The 18,858-nt window shown below is 44.2% G+C and overlaps 1 pseudogene; it reads left to right on the forward strand.

The window, feature by feature from the left end:
• The first annotated feature begins 8,755 nt into the window (after positions 1 to 8,755).
• On the forward strand, positions 8,756 to 9,814 carry LOC120994989 (annotated as a pseudogene).
• Positions 9,815 to 18,858: the final 9,044 nt, after the last annotated feature.

An 18,858-nucleotide genomic window follows, 5' to 3' on the forward strand; every position in this document is an offset into this window, starting at 1 on the left:
TTGTAGTTTGTCCCAAAAAAAATGGTGATTTGCAATGTCCCAAAAGCTCAGATGCAGTGCTGGTGCACTGAGCATGCATAAAATGGCCGCCGCCACCCACCTAACTATCAGAATTCTAAAAGTTAGTATTTTTGGTCAATGAGCTCAGGACCGGGTAAAACGATAGTGCCCTGCACCCACACAACTATTTGTCTGTAGATCGCTGAGTTAGATTCTCTCCTATGCTCTCCCTGAAATCACAAGTCCAGCAGCATCCTCTCCCTACACTTGTAACAGCAGAGTGACGTGCAGCGCTACGTGACCCAAGCTTATATAGAGGCTGGGTCACATGCTGCTCTGGCCAATCACAGCCATGCCATTAGTAGGCATCGCTGTGATGGCCTCTTATGTATGACGCTTGTTGATTGGCTGCTGTGCAGCCTTTCAAAAAGCGCCAAGAAAGCACCGAGCACCGAACCCGAACTCGAACTTTTACAAAAATGTTCGGGTTCGGGTCCAGGGTCCAAAAATCCTAAAGTTCGGTACGAACCCGAACTTTACAGTTCGGGTTCGCTCAACCCTAATTTTAACCCTTTCTGACTTTTTTTTTTTTTTTAAATTTTTACCCAGGAAAACCTCAATAAATATTGGATATAAAGAATAAAACAATTGCCTTTAAAAAGCTTGCCATATATACTTTATAATGTAAAAGTAGGTGAAACCTGATAAGTTCAGTGATATTGATGGACAATCTAGCATGTATGATGTCCTCCAAGTTTCTCCCCCGACAACAGATTTCAGGGTAAAGAAGGATTAGCATGTGGTGTTTGAGCAATTTACACTTTATAATCATTCTTCCTTTGCTGAAATATGTGTCTGCCCCTTATGCACTGACATCCTGGTAAGTCTTTAATACACTAGTGTTTATATGCAACATCCACTCTGAAGAGGCATGTCCTTCTATGCCTCTTTTAATGCATCCCATGATTTTATTTGCCTTTGCGGCAGCTTCCTGAGTGCCTATGTGTTTTACTGGAACCTTCAACCTACCTACCGTCTTTGAAGATTTCAGCACCTGCATTACATTCTGTTTGAAGATGTCATATTTCAGCTGTTTCCAAAGGTTTTTTTTTCACTTAAGCAAATATCATTTATTATGTAGAGGAAGTTAATACAAGGCACTTACTAATGTACTGTATTGTTATTATCCATATTGCCTCTTTTGCTGGCTGGTTATGACCACCCTGCAATCCATCTGTGGTGGCCGTGCTTGCACACTATAGGAAAAAGCAGTAGCCTATGCACAGTCCCACGATCCTGGTCACCAAAGAGGCTGGTGTTTTTTCTTTTAGTGTGCAAGCACGATCACCACTGCTGGATTGCAGGGTGGTCATAACCATGAAAACGAACAGCGTATAATGTGATTGAAAAATGAATCCAGCCAGCAAAGGAAGCAATATAGACAATCACAATATTTTAGTAAGTGGCTTGTATTCATTTTCTCTAAATGATAAATGCTACTTGCTGAAGTAAGACAACCACTTTAAAGCTTCTTCTAGTGGTTGGTATATTATATATATGCTGGAGCCCCCTCTCATGTCCAGTGTGTGACACTACACATAGGAACTTCCTCTACTGGCAAGAGTACACTACCACATACCACAAATCCCACTGAACGCCAGTTGTGCCTCACTACACACGAAACTGCTCTACAATAGATCATTATGATGTGATCCTGCCTATGATATTCCATTATGGCTGAGCAGCCCGACAGGAAAACTCGTCATTGTGTAGTACGGTATATGTAAGTGCCACAACGTTAGTGATGCCCTACCCCCTACCCACCTAGGCATCATTGCAAGTGCAGGCAAACAGTCCTGCTCACATTCTAGGACAGGTTGCTTGTATCCATTTTTTTAATGATTCTCGCAGATGGTTTTAAAAATATCCCATTTAGTTATTGAACCAATGACATGGGTAAGTAAACCCTGTACGTTCATATCATTTCGAGCTCATGAATGGACACATGTGGTCTTATTTAATCTGTAGTTTTTACATGATCTGGAATTACTGTTGTATTGTTCACACTTTGGCTACATGCACACGACCGTATGTGTTTTGCGGTCCGCAAATTGCGGATCCGCAAAAAAGAACGGATGACATCTGTATGCCATCCTTTTTTTTGCGGATCAATTGTAACAATGCTTAAAACGGACAAGAATAGGACATGTTATATTTTTTTTGCGGGGCTACGGAACGGACATACTGATGTCCTAATTTTTTGCGGACCCATTTAAATGAAAGGGTCCGCATCCTATCCCAAAAAAAACCTGAACGGACATGGAAACAAACAACATTCGTGTGCATGTAGCCTTTGTCTCATTATGTTCTGGAAGTACAGCATTCTATTTTTGAGGCATCTATTGTTTACTCTGTAGTGTTTTCCCAGGAGGGGAGTGCATGCATTAAATGATTAATGGAGGTGGACAAAATAGACACTAATAATAAAAAAAAGTTGGGACTTTGTACTGTTGTATGCAGATATATTTGAGTCAGGATGAAATATTGATGGGCAACTCATGGAAATCTGAGTAGCCTCATATAATATCCAGGAATCCAGGTGCAGAAAAAGCTTGTGTTGATTATAAACTGATTTCCACATAGGGATTTTATTCTTGGCTATAAAGGATGGGTTCTGCGCAGATCGCTGTGATCTAATCATAGGTCTGATAAAAGGAAATTATTCTTTCAAAATGTATGAACTTTGACCCTGCAATTCTAATCATGAGACTCATTCTAGTATAAGGGGCAATGGAATAGCTGATGTTCTCTGAGGATAGGGAGATATTGTGCATGTTTGATCCCCATACATATGTAGCAGGCAATAAAGTAATTCCTGGAGCATTAACACACAAGCTTATCACGAATGTGCCAAGCTACAGCCAGGTCCATAAATATTGGGACATCAACACAATTCTAACATTTTTGGCTCTATACACTACCACAATGGATTTGAAATGAAACGAACAAGATGTGGTTTAACTGCAGACTGTCAGCTTTAATTTGAGGGTATTTACATCCAAATCAGGTGAACGGTGTAGGAATTACAACAGTTTGCATATGTGTTTCCCACTTGTTAAGGAACCAAAAGTAATGGGGCAGAATAATAATCATAAATCAAACTTTCACTTTTTAATACTTGGTTGCAAATCCTTTGCAGTCAATTACAACCTGAAGTCTGGAACGCATGGTGGTGCTCTGCCAGGCCTCTACTGCAACTGTCTTCAGTTCCTGCTTGTTCTTGGGGCATTTTCCCTTCAGTTTTGTCTTCAGCAAGTGAAATGCATGCTCAATCGGATTCGGGTCAGGTGATTGACTTGGCCATTGCATAACATTCCACTTCTTTCCCTTAAAAAACTCTTTGTTTGCTTTTGCAATATGCTTTGGGTCATTGTCCATCTGCACTGTGAAGCGCCGTCCAATGAGTTCTGAAGCATTTGGCTGAATATGAGCAGGTAATATTGAGGGAAACACTTCAGAATCCATCCTGCTGCTTTTGTCAGCAGTCACATTATCAATAAATACAAGAGAACCAGTTCCATTGGCATGCCACTACCACCACCATGCTTCACTGATGAGGTGGTATGCTTAGGATCATGAGCAGTTCCTTTCCTTCTCCATACTCTTCTCTTCCCATCACTCTGGTACAAGTTTATCTTGGTCTCATCTGTCCATAGGATGTTGTTCCAGAACTGTGAAGGCTTTTTTAGATGTCGTTTGGCAAACTCTAAACTGGCCTTCCTGTTTTTGAGGCTCCCCAATGGTTTACATCTTGTGGTGAACCCTCTGTATTCACTCTGGTGAAGTCTTCTCTTGATTGTTGACTTTGACGCACATACACCTACCTCCTGGAGAGTGTTCTTGATCTGGCCAACTGTTGTGAAGGGTGTTTTCTGCCCCAGGGAAGAATTCTTCGGTCATCCACCACAGTTGTTTTCCGTGGTCTTCCGGGTCTTTTGGTGTTGCTGAGCTCACCGGTGCGTTCCTTCTTTTTTTTAAATGTTCCAAACAGTTGTTTTGGCCACGCCTATTGTTTTTGCTATCTCTCTGATACGTTTGTTTTGTTTTTTCAGCCTAATGATGGCTTGCTTCACTGATAGTGACAGCTCTTTGGATCTCATCTTGAGAGTGGACAGCAACAGATTCCAAATGCAAATAGCACACTTGAAATGAACTCTGGACCTTTTATCTGCTCATTGTAATTGGGATAATGAGGGAATAACACACACCTGGCCATGGAACAGCAGAGAAGCCAATTGTGCCATTACTTTTGGTTCCTTAACAAGTGGGAGGCACATATGCAAACTGTTGTAATTCCTACACCGTTCACCTGATTTGGATGTAAATACCCTCAAATTAAAGCTGACAGTCGGCAGTTAAAGCACATCTTGTTTGTTTCATTTCAAATCCATGGTGGTGGTGTATAGAGCCAAAAATATTTATGGACCTGACTGTATTTACACTGTCAGGTTAACCAAGTTACATTATCTGTTTTTTTTTTTTTTACATTAACCCACTAGTGTTGGAGCTTGCTTGATATGTAAATTTACTCTAAAATGTAAATAAGGCCAAATCTAGTAGAGAAAATCTCAACCCTTAAGATCCCTTTACACGGTATGATGTAAAGCAGATTGTAGGGAAGGAAGCATTTCTCCCCAATAATATGCTGATTGCTAGCGGAGGAGACAGGTGCGTTTACATTCTCTGATCTTCTCCAGTTCCTTAACAGTATAGGGAGGAGCGAACGCTAATGCCATCTCTCTTCCCCATACTGTCTTGTTGTTTCCCGGCAGGAGGTCGTGTTTACACACCACAATCTGCTGTCGGGAAACAAGGATTTTTGTACTGCACAAAAGATACAATTACCCGATGAATGAGCGTTTTGCTCGGTGGTACATTTACACCACCAGTTCATCGCTTACTATGAACATTAGTTAGCGATGATCTTTTCAATTCTCAGCCCGTGTAAAGGGCTGCTTATAACAGGAGAAGGCAGAAAATCAAAACTACTGTACCCAAAGGTCATTTTACACTGGAATAAGAATCACCCAAATGAGCACCAATCGACAATATACAGTGCCTTGCAAAAGTATTAACCCCTTGACTTTTTTCGCATTTTGTTACATTACAGCATTAAGTTCAGTGTTTTGTTAATCTGAATTTTATGTGATGGATCAGCACACAATAGTCTAAGTTGGTGAAGTGAAATGAGAAAAATATATAAATAAAACTATTGTTTAGAAATAGAAAACAGAAAATTGGCATGTGCGTATGTATTCACCCCCTTTGTTAGGAAGCCCATAAAAAGCTCTGGTGCAACCAATTACCTTCAGAAGTCACATAATTAGTGAAATGATGCCCACCTATGGGCAATCTAAGTGTCACATAATCTGTCATTACATATACACACGTTTTTTGAAAGGCCCCAGAAGCTGCAACACCTAAGCAAGAGGCATCACTAACCAAACACTGCCATGAAGACCAAGGAACTCTCCAAACAAGTAAGGGACAATGTTGTTGAGAAGTACAAGTCAGGGTTAGGTTATAAAAAAATATCCAAATCTTTGATTATACCCAGGAGCACCATCAAATCTATCATAACCAAATGGAAAGAACACGGCACAACAGCAAACCTGCCAAGAGACGGCCGCCCACCAAAACAGGGCAAGGAGGTCATTAATCATAGAGGCAGCACAGAGATCTAAGGTAACCCTGGAGGAGCTTCAGAGTTCCACAGCACAGACTGGAGTATCTGCACATAGGATGACAATAAGCCGTACACTCCATAGAGTTGGGCTTTATGGTAGAGGGGTCAGAAGAAAGCCATTACTTTAAGCAAAAAACAAAAAAGCACGTTGTGAGTTTGCGAAAAGGCATGTGGGAGACTCCCAAAAATGTATGTGCTCCGGTCTGATGAGACTAAAATTTAACTTTTCGGCCATCAAAGAAAACGCTATGTCTGGCGCAAACCCATCACATAACTAACACCATCCCCACAGTGAAACATGGTGGTGGCAACATCATGCTGTGGGGATGTTTTTCAGCAGCGGGGACTGAAAAACTAGTCAGAGTTGAGGGAAATATGGATGGTGCTAAATGCAGGGAAATTCTTGAGCAAAACCTGCAACACTCTGTGCGTGATTTGAGGCTAGGACGGAGGTTTACCTTCCAGCAGGACAATGACCCCAAACACACTGCTAAAGCAACACTAAAGTGGTTTAATGGGAAACATGTAAATGTGTTGGAATGGCCTAGTCAAAGCCCAGATCTCAATCCAATAGAAAATATGTGGTCAGACTTAAAGATTGCTGTTCACAAGCGCAAACTATCCAACTTGAAGGAGCTGGAGCAGTTTTGCAAGGAGGAATGGGCAAAAATCCCAGTGGTAAGATGTGATGAGCTCATAGAGACTTATCCAAAGCTACTTGGAGCTGTGATTGCCGCAAAAGGTGGCTGTACAAAGTATTGACTTTAGGGGGGTGAATAGTAGTGTTGATCGAGTGTGCTCGGCTGAACACCAGTTCGGCTCAAACATTGCGATGCTCGGCACATTGCGGTGTTCAGCCGAATACCGCGTGTGCTCGAGCGCTATGCTCGAGTCTCCTCCCCGCACGTTTGTTGGCTGTTACCCAGCCAATAAATGTGCAGGTAAGTAATGCCATTCACTGTAATGCCATAACCATGTTGGTTAATGGCATTACAGCGATTGGCTGGCCAAAACGCATCATTGGGTGCTATAAAGCAACCCAATGACACGTGGTTCAGCTCAGTGTTAGTCAGGGAGAACTGTGCTGTTGAAGGGACAGATAGTGTAGAGAATTGATTCAATTGAATTTTATTTTTTTGTTAGGTAGGGTTGGTGTTAGAGACCCAAAAGTCCTTTTAAGGACTATTGTTGTGTCTGGTAGCAATATATATTTTTAGCGCAACCTGCGCTAAATTGCATGCAATTGTAGAGACCCAAAAGTACTTTTAAGAACTATTGTTGTATCTGGCAGCAATCTATATTTTTAGCACAACCTGCGCTAAATTGCGTGCAATTGTTTGGCCGCTGCTTTACCGCCACAACATTACCTGCGCTACATCTCCAGTATAACGTTAGCGCATCCGAAATATCAGTGACATTCAGTGTAATTTTTTTGCTGCTGGTGGCAGCGACATTACCTATGCTACATCTCCTGTAGAGCATTTGCCCATCCTAAATATCAGTGACATTCAGTCAAATTTTTTGCTGCTGGTGGCAGCGACATTACTTGCGCTACATCTCCAGTATAACGTTTTGCCCATCTTAAATATCAGTGACATTCAGTCTAATTTTTTCGCTGCTGGTGGCCACGACATTACTTGCGCTACATCTCCAGTATAACGTTAGCGCATCCGAAATCTCAGTGACATTCAGTCTAATTTTTTTGCTGCTGGTGTCAGCGACATTACCTGTGCTACATCTCCAGTATAAAGTTAGCGCATCCGAAATATCAGTGATATTTAGTGTCATTTTTTCGCTGCTGGTGGCAGCGACATTACCTGTGCTACATCTCCTGTATAACGTTTGCCCATCCTAAATATCAGTGACATTCAGTCTAATTTATTTGCGAACACACTTACAAAACCTGCATGTGAGATGTGACATACTTGCAAGCATATATACAATTTAATATGCGGAAGGCGAGCAGTAAGGGACGGGGAAGTGGCCGTGCTGCTGATGGTGCACGCAGAGTCCGTGGCCCTGTGCGCGGTGAAACTGTGTCTGCTGCCAGAGCACAAGAAACACACTCATCCACGATACCTAGCTTCATGTCCCAGTTTGCAGGGCGGCGCAGGACACCACTCTCGACGTCACACCAGTGTGACCAGGTGGTCGGTTGGATTGCATCAGATAATGCTTCAGGTCGGATAAGCACCACCCTGTCTTCCAAAAAGTCCAGTCTCAGTAGCCAAGGGTCTGGTCAACAGAATCCTCACCCTGATCCTCCTTCCTCCCACCATGGAGAGTCTTGACAAACAAGTGATCCCACTCTCGAATATTCCGACGAGTTCTTTTCAGCGCCATTCCTTGATTTAGCCCTCTGGCCAAGGCTGCTTGAAGAGGGACATGAAGAGATCTTGTGCCCTGATTCCCAAACACTTGAGTATCCACAGTCAGAAAAAGATGATGGTGGGTGAAAGGAATCCATGTTCTTTATTATGTCAAAATCAATTCTGCTTTTTGCTGAAGTTTCATTTCTATGTTAGGTACTAACTCTGATTGCTGTGAAACTAATATACTGTAAGGTTTCTATTCTCTGTAACCCTGAATCTTATCTCTTTGGCACTACTCCCGGACAATATTCCTAATATGGAAGTTCCGTTTTTGTTTCTCTTTCTGTAAACGTAGAATGAAACGTGTTAATATGATAGGTTAAATACATAACATACGATGATGCTAATAAAGAGGGTAAAGCCCCCTCTATATAACCTGTGTGCATTAAAAATAAACCTTAGAGTGTTCATTCAGTACATCACTGTTGTGTCTTTCGTTACCTACTGAGTGAAGCGCTCTCCTGACGTCAGAAAAGGACTCAAACCAAGCCGATACTAGAAGTTTGGTGCCAGGGGTACCAAGTGGGACTCAGAGATTCCTATCAGTTTGGGGGCTCGTCCGGGATTTGAACCTGGGACCTCTCGCACCCCAAGCGAGAATCATACCCCTAGACCACCTCTCTGAAGCCTTCAAGCCGCAAACATGCGTGAGTGTATCTCCATCCACGTTGGTAAGGCCGGTGTACAGATTGGTAACGCCTGCTGGGAGTTGTACTGCCTGGAACATGGCATCCAGCCTGATGGACAGATGCCCAGCGACAAGACCATTGGAGGAGGCGATGATTCCTTCAACACTTTCTTCAGTGAGACTGGAGCTGGCAAACATGTCCCTAGGGCTGTGTTTGTGGACCTGGAGCCTACAGTCATCGATGAAGTACGCACCGGGACATACCGCCAGCTATTCCACCCAGAACAACTGATCACTGGAAAAGAAGATGCTGCCAACAACTATGCCCGTGGTCACTACACTATCGGCAAGGAAATCATTGATCTGGTGCTTGACAGAATCCGCAAACTGGCTGATCAGTGCACAGGTCTTCAGGGTTTCCTGGTCTTCCACAGCTTTGGTGGTGGCACTGGTTCTGGCTTCACCTCTCTGCTGATGGAACGTCTCTCTGTTGATTATGGAAAGAAGTCCAAGCTGGAATTCTCCATCTACCCAGCTCCCCAAGTGTCCACTGCTGTTGTTGAGCCCTACAACTCCATCCTGACCACTCACACCACACTTGAGCACTCTGACTGTGCTTTCATGGTAGACAATGAGGCCATCTATGACATCTGCCGTAGAAATCTAGACATTGAGCGCCCAACTTACACCAATCTTAACAGGCTAATAGGTCAGATAGTGTCCTCCATCACAGCTTCTCTTAGATTTGATGGAGCCTTGAATGTAGATCTGACAGAGTTCCAGACTAACTTGGTGCCCTATCCTCGTATCCACTTCCCTCTTGCCACCTATGCCCCAGTTATCTCTGCAGAGAAAGCTTACCATGAGCAGCTTTCTGTGGCTGAGATCACAAATGCTTGCTTTGAGCCAGCCAACCAGATGGTGAAATGTGACCCACGTCATGGTAAATACATGGCTTGCTGCCTGTTGTACCGTGGTGATGTGGTGCCCAAAGATGTCAATGCAGCTATTGCCACCATCAAGACCAAGCGTACCATCCAGTTTGTGGACTGGTGCCCAACTGGTTTTAAGGTTGGTATTAACTATCAGCCACCAACTGTGGTTCCTAGTGGGGATCTGGCCAAAGTACAGCGTGCTGTGTGTATGCTGAGCAACACCACTGCTATTGCAGAGGCCTGGGCTAGGCTGGACAATAAGTTTGACCTTATGTATGCCAAGCGTGCCTTTGTCCACTGGTATGTAGGTGAGGGTATGGAGGAGGGAGAGTTCTCTGAGGCTCGTGAGGACATGGCTGCCCTGGAGAAAGATTATGAAGAATATTTGGACAGAAATTGTACACAAGAAGATTTAAGGCTCATAATAGATGGCATCATAGGGACACATACTGCTTGGGATTGGGATGAAGTCCCATCCATTTCTACACTAGTAGATGAAACTGTTGATGCCAGCCGGTACATATGCAATACAGAAGAAGGAATGAAGAAGATTTGGACCCAAGTTGAGGATCATATGAATAAGGTATTCAAACAAAAATCATCTCTGCCTATTGCTGTAGCTTGTAAACAAAAGCCCACAGAGTCTGTTACTGAGTTTTGGAAGAGATTCATGGACTGTTGGAGACTGGAGGCGGGACTCCCTACCCTCCAGAACGACAGCCTGATCATCTCCACATTCATTAACAATCTGTCGGACAAATTAACCCTTCCAGTGAAACAAGGTGTATCCTCATGGACCTCAGATGACACTGTCACTTTTGAAAAACACCTTTATGAAAAGGAATCAGCAGGATGTTTCCAAATCAGAAAAATCACACCCACACATGCCTATGCCAACAACAGGGGAGGGGGCAGAGGAAGGAGGAGAGGAGGACATACTAGTTACAACCAGAACACACAGTGGCAGCAAGGACACCCACAAGATTAGATACAAAATAACTGTTGTTTTAACTGTGGGAAAGAAGGACATTGGGCAAGACAGTGTACACAGCCCAGGAGGCACCGGGGTAGACAGGGCCAAAGTCAGGTACCAGACACACATACACAGTCTTTTGACCTTCCTCAACAAAGACCCCAACAAACAGGCCAACAACCAAGATTCCCCATTGATTGGAATCAGCAACAACAATCATACTGATGCTGCCCGGAGGGAGGTACCCCAATTTTCACACAGGTCACCACACACTGGAAAGACACACCTGTTATTCTACTGAGAGTGGGAGGAAAAAGAGTAGGATTCATGGTAGATAGCGGTGCAACTTCAAGTGTGTTAAGTAAAGATTTATACAAGGGACCATTGAGAAAATCTGAGCCCTCTATGGGAATTAATGGGGTTTTAACAAAAACTTTCAAAACTGACTCACTACCACTTGAGACCATGGACAAGGAGTACATCACAGACCATGCCTTCAGCATTATACCAGATTGCCCTGTCAGCCTGTTAGGGAGAGATTTGTTCATTAAGCTTGATTTACAAGTGTCAGCCAAAAATCAGGGCATAAGAGTACACTCAGATCTCATTCCAATCTCTACACCAGTGCCACTGATTCTTGCAAACATACAGGACCACCCAGAACTCAACAACATCAACCCTGCATTATGGTCTTCAAATGAATATGACACGGGGTTCATAGATTGCACACCTTACAAGGCTACTGTGATATCAGGTGTCCTCTCAGTGTTCCAGAAACAGTACCCGTTGTCCACAGAAAAAATTGAGGGCTTGAGGCCAATGATCGAAGAGTTTTTAAAGGAAGGCATCCTGGAAGAGGTGATTTCACCCTTCAGCACTCCCATAAATCCTGTGGCAAAAGCAGATGGTTCAATTCGCTTTGTGCAGGATTTAAGGGAAATCAACAACATCATTGTGCCTATAGCCCCTATTGTACCTGACATTACTCAGTTGCTATCTGCCATTCCAGCAGACGCTGTTTGGTTCAGTGTGATAGATCTGAAAAATGCATTCTTTTCTATCCCAGTTGACAAGAAGACCAGACTACTTTTTGCTTTTTCCTTCGAGGGGCGACAACTAACCTGGGCAAGAATGCCACAGGGATATGCTGATTCACCTGTAGTGTTCAGCATTGTCCTCCAAATGACTTTAAAACCATGGCACCCCCCCCCCAAGGTTCCGTGTTGTTGCAATACGTGGATGATTTACTGTTGTGCAGTATGTCAGTGGAGGCCAACATTGAGGATGGTATATCACTGTTACAATGGTTGTTTGAATGTGGACACAAAGTGTCATTAGGGAAAATGCAATGGTGTAAACAGAAAGTCGAATACTTGGGGTTTGTCCTGACAAAGGGGGAAAGGAGGATCAGTCCAGGGAGAGTTCAGTCTGTAGCGGGATTGGTCACCCCGCACTCCAAGAAGGAAATGCTATCCTTCCTTGGAATGATAAACTATTGCAGACAATGGATCCCAGACTGTTCCTACCATGATAATATCTTGAGACAGGCAACACTGCAGGACAAACCTGATTTAATAAGATGGTCTTCAGAAATGTACAATGCATTTGATTATCTGAAATGTTCATTAATGTCAAGTCCAGGATTGGGCCTCCCTGACTACAAACTGCCCTTCCACATGTTTGCACGACAAAACTGTAAAACCATGGCGGGCGTGCTGACACAAGAACATGAAGGCAAGTTGCGCCCATGTGCATTTTTCTCGAAGGTAATGCCCACCTCTGTCCAAGGGATGCCGGCATGTCTGCGTTCTCTTGCAGCCTGTGCTATGATGGTAGAGTTGGCAACTCCTTTTACAATGGGACATTACACCATTTTGCACACCACACATGATGTTGTAGGCCTACTCAAGGGCATCCACACACAACACATGTCTGCACAAAGGCTTTCAGGATATGAGGTACTACTGCTCAGTGACCCTTCACTCGAAATCAAGTATGCTTCCCACACCTCAGGACCAGCACCAATACTGAATGCTCTCTTAGGCCTTAAAGGACAGGAAGATTGCCTCACAGATACACATGATTGCTTACAGGTCCTGGAACACGAAACTTCTCCAAGACATGATTTGTCATCCACACCCATTATAGGTGCTCCAGAGGTTTTTGTAGACGGTTCATGCACCAGACCAGATGACACCAGTTACTGTACAGGCTACGCCATTGTCATGCTCCCAGATGTTGTACTAGAGGCAAAGCCCATAAAGTTTCAGTCTGCACAGGCAGCTGAACTCATTGCCCTTACCAGGGCATGCATTCTACATGCTGAAAAACCAGTCACCATTTATACTGACAGTAGGTACGCACATGGGGTAGTGTGGGATCATGGAATGATTTGGCACAGAAGAGGTTTCACTGCAGCAGATGGTAAACACATCTCACACTCACAGTTGGTCGCAGATCTACTTGAAGCCATCAGATTGCCTTCACAATTGGCAATTATCCACTGCAAGGCACACACCAATGGTAAGGATCATGTCTCACAGGGCAATGCGCTGGCAGATAGGGAGGCGAAACGAGCGGCCGAATACAGCCCCTCAGGTCCATGTAAACATTGGGAGATGCCATGTTTGGCACCTCCAACCCTTGAGATGTCACAAATGCTTACCGATCTTCAAAGATACGCCACTGAACAGGAACGGCAAGACTGGTGTTATCCAGTATTGCAGAAAAATTCTAAGACAGAATTACTCTGCAAAGAGGGGAGGCCATGCATTCCCCAACACAGTGCTTCCATCTTCATAGCACATTTCCATGGAGCAGGACATAACAGCATACAGACAACTCAGTCATTGTTGAGTCAAAATTTTTACATTACTGACATCAAAAAGTTAGTAACAGAATATGTACACAGGTGCATTACATGTTTGAGGAACAACCCCAACAACCCCTTGAAGGTAGTCCATCAACACCTTGACTATCCCACTACTCCATTCACCCATTTACAGGTAGACTTCACACATATTCCCAAAACTCATGGTAGACAGGAATATGCTTTGGTGATTGTTGACATGTTCTCCAGATGGCCTGAAGTATTCCCCACCAAATCAGAGGATGCTAAAACAGCAGCAAGGATACTTACTCAACAAATCATTCCTAGGTGGGGATGCCCTCTGATGATTGAATCTGACCAAGGGTCAGCATTCACCTCCAAACTCAACAAGGAAATTGCTAAATTACTACATATAGAATGGAAATTTCACATTCCATATCACCCGAAAAGTTCTGGCATTGTGGAACGCATGAACAGGACTATCAAAGATAAATTGAGGAAGGCCACTGCAGGTACTTGAAAGAGATCCTACCCATAATACTTGCAGAAATAAGGATGACACCTAATAAGAGGTTAGGGTTATCACCATTCGAGATACTCATGGGAAGGCCTTTCCCCACCCCCTGGGCAAGACGCCCAATGATAGTGCAGGAAGGTGATCTTGATTTAATAAGGGAAGAATATGTCACCAAATTGATACAGGTTCTTAATAAAACTGAGAAAAAAGTTGCTTGTAAGTCTCCCTCTCTTCCACAGGAACCCACCCACCCATACAGGGTGGGGGATGAGGTAGTGATCAAAACACTGAAGAAAGGAAAATCCCAAGGTGACTTCGCATATGGCCCACCCACTACCGTGGTTGCAGTGACCAGAACAGCTGTGCTGACTGAACAGTCTCCAACTTGGATCCACGCCACCCGAGTGAAGCTTGTGAGAACAAGAGAGGAGGCAGGAACGGAGGCAGACAGCCTTGGCCTTGAAGAAGGACATGAGGTGCTAACGAGGGCAGACAGCCCTGACCTCCAACAAGGCCTAGAGGTACTAACGGGGGCAGACAGCCCTGACCTCCAACATGATGAGCTCCTCACTCCTTTCTGGGAAATGGTTGAATGTACTGACTAAGATTGCTTCAATAATCTTGTTGATTTTACCAATTAGTAGTAAGGGAGAAGTAGCCGCAACTAGCAAGGGCGGCGTCATCACTTTTTGGTATAATTCATCTAACACTCACGTAGCCACCTACACCTTTTGCCTTTGTGATATCTTGAAAACATGTTCATATTATAACTATTGTTCCAACGACTATGTAGAAGGACAGGCCTATATATGTGTAACAGACTCATACTGGGGAAAAGGTTGTGGATACTGGGGATCAGTGGGATGGAATACAGGGACAAAAGAAAGCGCCCTCAAAAGGAGGGATAAAAATTCTAAGTCCCTTTTGACTAGAATGACACTCCTTGAGAGAGGGACGTGTTATGTGGACACCTCTTCAGTGTATCATTGCAAAAAAAGGTCAGCGGAAATAAAGATTGTATTGACAATAGACAACCCTGGTAAATAAGATGAAGGAGATTATGTATTGGGATGGTACTTCCATAACATGTGGGGAGCTGAGACTTCTCAGGTAACACAAATGTTCAAACTTAGAGATATGTATAAGTCTAAGGAATACCAGCCCATCACAGGTGTCCCCAAAAACCCACTAGCCCCGCATATAGTTTCTCTAAAAAACCTAAGGGCCATATCTAATCCCACATATGAGGATACTTTGGCCATGGGGACGGGTTTTTCTGATGTTAATTTGTGGCTGGAGTGGATGAAGTATAGTGCAGCCTCTGTGAATAAAAGTAACTGTTACATATGCGGTGCTGCCAAGCCACACCTAGGTTCCGTACCCCTAGTGTTACCAGAAAGTGTTGAAGAATGTTTTTTGACTCTTTTTGTTAATATGTCTTATAACCACAGTGCATGTACAGAATGGAAATCAAAATACCCTCTTTTGTTAAAAAATCCTCGCCCAGGGACAGGTATCCAGGTATATCCAGGTAACTACACATGTTACAAAGTTAGTACACATGGGAGGAATGTACAGAATTTCACCAAAGGTTATTGTCACAAATACAGCAATCTGAACATATCCCTCACTCAGAACCAAGTGTACTCCATAGGAGATGTGTACTGGATCTGTGGAGATGGAAAAATAAGATCCAGATTGGAAGGTGCCTGGAAAGGTGAATGTGCGCTTGCCAAAGCTATAATGAACATGCACATTTTTACTGAATCAGATATTATAGACAAAGGGGTGCTAAAGAGAAACAAAAGAAGCGCCCCCCTTTCAAGTTTTGATCCCCATGTGTATATAGATGCAATAGGTGTTCCAAGAGGGGTCCCAGATGAGTTTAAAGCTAGAGATCAAGTAGCCGCCGGATTTGAATCAATATTTCCCATCATTACTGTGAATAAAAATGTGGATTGGATAAATTACATATACTACAATCAGCAAAGGTTTGTAAACTATACTAGAGATGCATTTCTAGGGGTAGCAGAAGAACTACAAGCAGACTCAATCATGACATTCCAGAATCGAATGGTGTTGGATATGATTCTTGCAGAGAAGGGCGGAGTGTGCCGAGTATTGATTGATCCAACCTCCTGTTGCACATACATACCAAATAATACTGGCCCCACTGGTAAGGTCACAATAGCTATAAAAAAGCTTGAAGATCTGTTAGTAGAACTGAAAAAGAACTCAGGGATAAATGATCCATGGGATCAATACTTTGGGTGGTTCACAAATTGGAAACAAGGTCTCATGCAACTAGGGATTGTCATACTAATAGTAATTGTAGTAATAGGTGTAGTAGCATTATGTGTTATTCCCTGTGTGAGACGAATGCTAGAAAAAGGGCTCTCTAATATGTCATTATATCAGACTACTCTACCCCAGGAGGATCGAAGCCCAGATGGGTATAAGAATTACCTAATATCGTATAGAGAGAAAAAGGACAAGAAAGGAAAGAACCATGTAGTGTGATCCACTAAAGGTTCTAAAGAGGGGATTTGTAAGGAATCCATGTTCTTTATTATGTCAAAATCAATTCTGCTTTTTGCTGAAGTTTCATTTCTATGTTAGGTACTAACTCTGATTGCTGTGAAACTAATATACTGTAAGGTTTCTATTCTCTGTAACCCTGAATCTTATCTCTTTGGCACTACTCCCGGACAATATTCCTAATATGGAAGTTCCGTTTTTGTTTCTCTTTCTGTAAACGTAGAATGAAACGTGTTAATATGATAGGTTAAATACATAACATACGATGATGCTAATAAAGAGGGTAAAGCCCCCTCTATATAACCTGTGTGCATTAAAAATAAACCTTAGAGTGTTCATTCAGTACATCACTGTTGTGTCTTTCGTTACCTACTGAGTGAAGCGCTCTCCTGACATCAGAAAAGGACTCAAACCAAGCCGATACTAGAAGTTTGGTGCCAGGGGTACCAAGTGGGATTTAGAGATTCCTATCAGTGGGGAATGGCAATTAGTGTTTCACGAGGTGGGCGATGATGATGAGACACAGTTGCCAATAAGTCAACCGCAATTAGTGTCTCAAGAGGTTCATGATGAGAATGAGACACAGTTGTCAATAAGTGAGGCTCTTATTAGGTCAACAAGTCAGGAGGATGACCAGAGTGAGGAAGTGGAAGAGGAAGTGGTGGACGATGAAATCACTGACCCAACCTGGGAAGGTGGCAAGCCGAGCGAGGACATCAGTACAGAGAGGGAGGGATCCGCAGCACTGCAACAGGCTGGAAGAGGCAGTGGGGTGGCAAAAGGGAGAAGTTGGTCCACACCAAACAGGCCCGCAACTGTTCCCCGGAGCACCCCCTTGCTACAATCTCCCTTGTCAAGTAGGTGTTCCGCAGTCTGGTGCTTTTTTTGAGGAAAGTGCGGACGATAAAAGAATTGTCATTTGCAACCTGTGCCCTACCAAAATGAGCAGGGGCATGCAACTAGCATCAAAGCATCTAGCAACTAGCATCAAAGCACCCTAATAGGTGGGCCGAACGCCTGGGTCCACAATCAGTGACTGCGGGTCACACCACTGCCTCCTCTTCCCCTGTGTTACTTGCTGGCCAATTCCCTGTCCAAGACGCATGCCCGGATGCCTACCGCCCTGCACCTGGACCTTCGCAAGCACCATCAGCTAGCACATCCACTTCTGTGTCCAAGCGCAGGGTACATATTTCCATACCCCAGGCCTTGGAACGAAAGCGCAAATACCCAGCCACCCACCCACCCACAGGCCATAGCACTAAATGCGCACCTTTCCAAATTGCTGGCCCTGGAAATTTTGCCATTTAGGCTTGTGGACACGGAGGCTTTCCGCAGCCCGATGGCGGTGGCCGTCCCTCGTTACTCAGTGCCCAGCCGCCAATATTTTGCCTGGTGTGCAGTCCCCGCCTTACTCCAACATGTGTCCCGTAACATCACCCGTGCCATGACCAACGCAGTTTTTGGGAAGGTCCACTTAATGACTGACACATGGACAAGTGCTTGTGGCCAGGGACTCTTCATTTCCCTGATGGCACTCTGGGTGAACGTTGTGGAGGACGGGAGCGAGTCATACCCTGGGATGGCACAGGTGCTACCGACACCAAGGATTGCGGGTCCTACTTCCATCAGGATTTCCTCCACCACCTACATTAGTGGCTGCAACCCCCCCTTCTCCTCCTGCACCTCCTCCTCCACTTCCACCTCTGAATTGTCATCTTGCAGCACCAGTCAACCATCAGTCAGTATCTGGAAGCAGTGTAGCACTGCAGTGGGGAAGCGGCAACAGGCTGTGCTGAAACGTATGGCAGGGTATAAGGGACCAGACTGAGCTGTGGCTCTCGCCACTCAACCTAAAACCAGGCATGGCTATGTCTGATAATGGCAGTAACTTGGTGGCGGCTTTGGAGCTCGGCAAGCTAACACACATATCATGCCTAGCCCACGTGTTAAACTTAGTGGTTCAGCGGTTTCTCAAAACCTTCCCCAATTTGCCTGAGCTACTGGTGAAGGTGCGCCGCGTGTGTGCCTATTTCTGAAAGTCATCTACAGCTTCCGCCAGTCTGGCAATGCTGCAGCAGCGATTGGAATTGCCAGCTCACCGACTGTTGTGCGACGTGAGCACGCACTGGAACTCCACATTCCACATGTTGGCCAGGCTTTGTAAGGTGCAGCAGAGGGCAGTAGTGGAATACCAGCTACAACATGGTCGTCACTTTTCCAGCGTTTTCCAGAGTGGGCATGGATGTCTGACCTCTGTGAGGTCTTACACAACTTTGAGGAATCAACACAGATGATGAGCTGCGATGCCGCTATTAT

The sequence above is a fragment of the Bufo bufo genome, chromosome 3, assembly GCF_905171765.1.
Source record: "Bufo bufo chromosome 3, aBufBuf1.1, whole genome shotgun sequence".
NCBI classification, from domain to species: Eukaryota; Metazoa; Chordata; class Amphibia; order Anura; family Bufonidae; genus Bufo; species Bufo bufo.